Here is a 6,023-nt window from a genome sequence, read left to right as displayed (position 1 = left end):
GAAAATTAATTAAAAATGTATTTAAAAAAATAAAAATAATGAATTCATGAATTATGTTCATGTATTCAAGAGTACAGATCTTTTAAAATTAAAAATACTATAGATTTAAAGAATAATAAAAGAATAAATGGCATTACCTTATAGCTACATCTTAAATAATTGCGTTGAGTGACAAATTGAGTTTGAATAATCTCATATATATATATATGATTGTTGCAAAAGTAATTGTGAATTTTTCCATCATTTTCAATGACAAAAACCACAATTACTTTTTCACCAACCTAATAATATATGAATACACACACACACATTAGCATAGGCAGAGTTCATGATGTTATCCCAGGTAACTTAGCAATTAAGTGGCAGAATATGTTTTTGAGACTAGATATATTCAGCACCAAAGTTATTTTCACTCATAATTCTGCACAATAATCAAAAGTAATTTTGCCAAGAATTGACACTCTATGAAAATATTTTTAAAATGTACCTCACAACTATCTTCATTAAATAATTCTTTGTGTTTTTAAATAAATGTGTGATTTAAATACTTAAATATATCAATATAAAGTATATGACTAATTGGGTTTTTCATTTTTCTGTGTTTCAGATGCAGCTGTTCTCTTAGTTACATTGGCAGATTGTGTGTTGTCAATGTTGACTATTGCTTAGGGAACCAGAGTATATCAGTGCATGGCCTCTGCCTGGCCCTTTTGCACAATTGTAACTGTAGCGATCTGCAAAAATATGAAGGGAACATCTGTGAGATAGATACTGAAGATTGCAAATCTGTGTCCTGCAAAAATGGAACAACTAGTATACATTTAAGGGGATATTTCTTCTACAAGTGTGTCCCAGGATTTAAAGGCAAGTCTTTTTTTCCTGATAAATTAAATTTTCTAGTAAATAATGTTGTTAATATATTTATTTGATATATCTCAAATGTGTCTATTGATTGGTATTATAGTGTGATTTCTTATTTGGTAAAGTAAAAAAAAAAAGCATTCACTTGAATAATAGGATTGCTTCTTTGGGCAATTTAATCTGACTACACAGCTTTGCTCATGCAAATAAGACTAATAAGGTCAGACTGAAGCATTGGGAATATGATGGTGTATGTCAAAGGTCTGAAGAGAAAAACAGGCAGCCATAAGCTCCAAATAATTTTGCCTAAACAGCTTAGCACTGCATTTCAACCTTCTGTTTGGCTGCATAAGCACATGGAGTGAGCACATGGTCAGTGTTTTCTAGTTTAAAAATAAAATTTGGTTCAGTATTGTCTAGGTCAGTTTGATGCCCTGACATTAATAACATTTAAGAAAAGGTAAAGTCACAAACATACTATATTTTCTGTATGGTCATAGAAAACAAGATTCACAGTGTAGTAATAAGACAACTTTTAACGTTAAATGTCAGAAATTAAGCATTCAAATTTAATTACTTGATATATTTATGATTGGTCTTACATTGATATGATTATTTGTAATAACTTCAAACTTATTATCATTACCTTGTAAAAATCAGAATAGTGACCATATGGGAAAACAATTACATTATCACTTATAAAACTTTTTTTTTAAGTTTTGTCCAATTGCTATTCCGTTTTATTAAGCAGACCCAATTCAAAAAGTTATTTAGATTTTCATCTTAACACAAAAAATATTTTCCCTGCTTGGTATTTAAAGTAATATGTTGAAGGTTTTGGAAGCAATTTAAAGATAAGTTCCAAAAATGGAAATGGTGATATCATTGGAATAAATGTATAGCCATCCAGATTAGCTTTTTTAAGGCAAAAATAAATTTGAGGGCAAAAATTCTGGTAAGCTTGCTAAAAAGTTGGTCATGTTACTTCACATTCAAACATGTTCTAAGTAAAAATAAAATTGCATAAATGTGCTAGCATTGTTAAAATATAGGTGTCTGTCTTAGAAAACATATATATCATTTCTTTAACCATCTTCCAAGTATCAGTAAATATATAAGTAAGTAGTAATTTTACATAAAATAAAGAATGAATTTCACTCTGCATAATGCCATTACTAATAGAAAATGTAATTTGCCATAATCCTTTTGCATGGCTAAATACATGTGTGTATTTGCAAACATGATCAATCAGTCATCTATTAGTTTATATATCAACTCTATATTGGTTATTCATTATATGATCATTAAATATATATTGTGTATAAACTGTATAGTTTTACCACATATATACATAATACTTATTATTGGAATATAATATAAAATTGGTATGGCCTACTTCTCTAGGTGGGGTTAAACACTATTATGTTTCTTTTCAAATTAAACCCAACACAAGCTTCACAGGTCCATCTTATCAGCAAGGCCTGTATTTTCTTTCGTGTCTTTTTTCTTTCCACTGACTTATAAAAAATCCTCTGACTTTCCTCAGTTCAAAATGTTCAGTCCTACTTCTATACTCTTCACATAGTGAGAAGTAAAGGAAGTGATCTGCCTAAACTTTCCCAGGGATGCAGAGTTAATCCCGCTGAAAGCAGAATATTTTGGGGAAGTTTAAAGCAGATGCCCCTCTTTCTCTCCAGCCCCCTTCTCCTCCTCTATCTGGTTTCTTCTATTAGTTGTGTCTCCCTTCATCTTGAATTCTTCCCATCTGATTTCTCTCTTTCCACCTGCTTTTTCTCCCCATCATACCTATATATGTATATGTATTCTCCTCCTTCCCTTTTTCCCTTTCCTTTTGATTTCTCCTTGCTCTCTCCTTTCCCCCCTCCATTTGGTTTCTCTCCCTCCATCTCCAAACTTATGTGCTTTCTGAAGGCATTCGTTAGCATTTTAAAAACAATGTTACCATGGCTTTTATATCAAGTATAATCACCTTTTATTTCCTTGATCCCCATCACATTTTTGGAAATGTTAGACTTACAGTCAAATTTCCAGATTAAATGTCAGTCTCTGTATCTCTAGCCCAGAGGATCACAAACTTTATGTTAATAGAATCACCTGGAGGTCTTGTTACAACACCAATTACTGGCCCCACGTTAGGAGTTTCTCATTTGGTAGCTCCAGCGTACAGTACGTCTGGGGTGATCCTTACACTGCTAGTCTGAGAACCACTTTAAGAAAACTGTTCTAAACCCAGTAAATTATATTAATTGAGAGGAGTTGTATGGATCCTAAGATGTAAAATTCACTTTTGAGTGTGAACTACCATGAAACAGAGCATGAGGAAAGCAGCTAGTCCAATCTTCTCTGCAGAAAACCGCTCATCTCTGGAGTTCTTGAAGACGCTGATGCATTCATTTGGTAAGGCCATATGCTTGAGTGAATCCTACAGGATTTAAAACTGATTCCAATCAATTTTCTGAAACTCCCCAAAGATTTTTAACTCTGGGAATAATTTCAAAGAATGTGTTTTTTCAGGTTATAACCTTTTTGCAATTCCAATGTTATTTATATCTATAGTATTTTAATAATGAATTCAAAATTGATTTTTTTTTTTAATTTAATATTCTTCCCTTGTCCTGTTGACACTTTCAGCACTAGTGTTCTCTAAAATTTTTTCATGGTCAAAATAAGACCATGTAAAGTTTATCATCCTGCTTGATTTGAGTAACCATCTTCTCATCTTATGTTTCTTATAATTGCCTTTATTACCAGAGAAGTCTAGGAAGTTCTCCTTTAACCAATAGGAGGATTCAAGTTCTTAGACAACATCAAGCCCAGCCGTTTCCTATTTGAGATGAGACTGAGATAAGTCTTATTGGTAGATTTGCTTGTTTTCATCTAATTTCCATGAGGCTGCTATCCTAAAGCAAACTCCTTTTCTGCTACAGTCTTATATATTATAAATTTGACTTGCAAATCTTTGTGATTCTATTCTCCAAAATGCCAGCCAGTCAACTTTATTCTATTTTTAGGTCTAAGTTACCTTGGCAACACAAAAACGTTTAAATTCCAGGATTTTTTTTTTTTTTTTTTTTTCCCTCCATGGGCCCTTTCCTTTCCTTGTCTGCTAACTTTTATTTCTGTAGAAGTGTAGTAGGATGTTTCAACCACATTTGCATTTCAGCTGGAACCCAGCTCCCACTATATAGTGCCAATTATTGATGCCTAATTTTCACTGTTCTATTATATTCCTTCAGGTTATAGTTTCATTTTCCCCAAAGCAGTCTATAGGTACCCAGAGTGGGTGGCGGGGAAGGAATTATACATATACAAAGAGAGAAACTTCTAAGTGACTTTCGAACTTCTAGAGCACTCACTGGAGTGATCACACTGCCCAAGACTATCATGTCCACATTAGAGTTGAACTACTTCATGGTGGATATTCAAAACTGACCCCGTTAGTAAGATTTTTACCCTTGATTGCTTCCTTCTGCATTCCAGTCTCTGTACTTTGAATAGACATTGAATTAACCTAGTCGTTATAATCACCAATTCTGTTAAGACCTCATGGATAGTTTTACAGAAAATAAATTTATAGTGTAGCCTATTTTGTGTTGTGATCTTTTAAAAACACCAATGCACAAATAGCATTGCTTTTATATCTTATATAATTGCTTTTATTTTGTATATAATGTTTTCTTTTGTAATTTATGCCTAAGAGGAGAAAGTAGGCGATATTATATAAGCCTGTTGCTTGTATTCATGGTTTTCCCCAAAATTTGACGTGATATAGTCATCTTCCTTCAGAAAATATGTTGTTTTTAGTAACTGGGATTGTGCCTTAAAGTCACTGTTTTTTTTGTTGGTATCGCTTATCCCAGCATATTCTGTCTCTCATGGAGCTGCATGTACATCCCTCTCTTCATAAAGTATTCCATTAACCTTTTGTGTCTGCTCAGGGCTTTCAAGACGTATTGTAGGATCACGTCAAGCTCAATTTCATCACTCTGCACTATGTTCAGCCATACTGGCTCTTAAACCACTCATTCAGTGGCTTAAGATCTCTGATGTAGGTAGAAGCAGGATCCCACTCTTTCGATGTACTGAGAATTTAGCTTCTCATGAAAATGAGCCTCATCTTCGAAGCAACATAACTCTTTTCGTAGACTCCAAGATGAGTCACCACAGAGCTGATCTGTCTCTAGGAGTATTCATCCCTAAATTCCCAGAGGTGAGCTCCTGGAGCATTTTCCTTTAGTTTTTGTCAACTTCCTACCCATTCATGTCATGGAAAGAACAACCTCCCTTATAAAATGTTAACAATGGATTTCATGTACCTATGTTTATAACCTCCCTTTTTTAAAATAACACGTGAATGTTGACCATCAGTATATATCAATAAGATAAATATACAACCTCACTTTTTATGGCTTCAAAGTATTTATTTAAATGAATGCACCTAACTTGAAGAAAATTGCTAAATCAAAAAAAACATGTGAGGGGTTGTTGATTTGGTACAACCAAATTATCTGTGCTCATTTACACTCCAACCAATAGTGTGTAGGGGGACCATTTGGTTTACACCTTCACTATGCCAACTATTAATCATATGGTTTTGACTTTCCTCCACTCTTACGTATCAGATTATATCTCATTTGATTTTCACTTCTTGCAGCAGCAAAAACAAGGTTGAGTGCTTAAAATGTGAAATTTTTACAGGCTCTTTACCATTTTTTCCTGAGAAGTGTATCTTACTTAGTTGCTATTGTTCTTTATAATTTAAAGATACAACTTTTCTTACTATTTCTAGAGAGAATTATATCTACAAAAAAAGGTAGTTTTTATTTTCTTTTTATTATTTACTTAATTGGTATTATCTTGCTGTTTAATACCATTTGATCAAGTTTCTAAGACAAAGTACAATATTAATGGTGAGAGTAACCATCCATTTTTTTTGTTCCTGAATTTCAAAGGACTTTAACTTTTGTTATCATTAAACATGGTGTTGGCTTGGTGTTAAGGATATTATAAATAAGGTATCATTTCTAACTTAAAGCACTTTAAATAAGAATAGAAGGGGAATTAACATTTAGCACAACAGCTGTTTAATAAACTGACATTTTACTTTCATAATTTTTAAAGATTTTGCAAATTACACACAC

The sequence above is a fragment of the Macaca thibetana genome, chromosome 4 (assembly GCF_024542745.1).
Source record: "Macaca thibetana thibetana isolate TM-01 chromosome 4, ASM2454274v1, whole genome shotgun sequence".
Lineage (NCBI taxonomy): Eukaryota > Metazoa > Chordata > Mammalia > Primates > Cercopithecidae > Macaca > Macaca thibetana.
Note: the sequence above shows the minus strand (reverse complement) of the source record.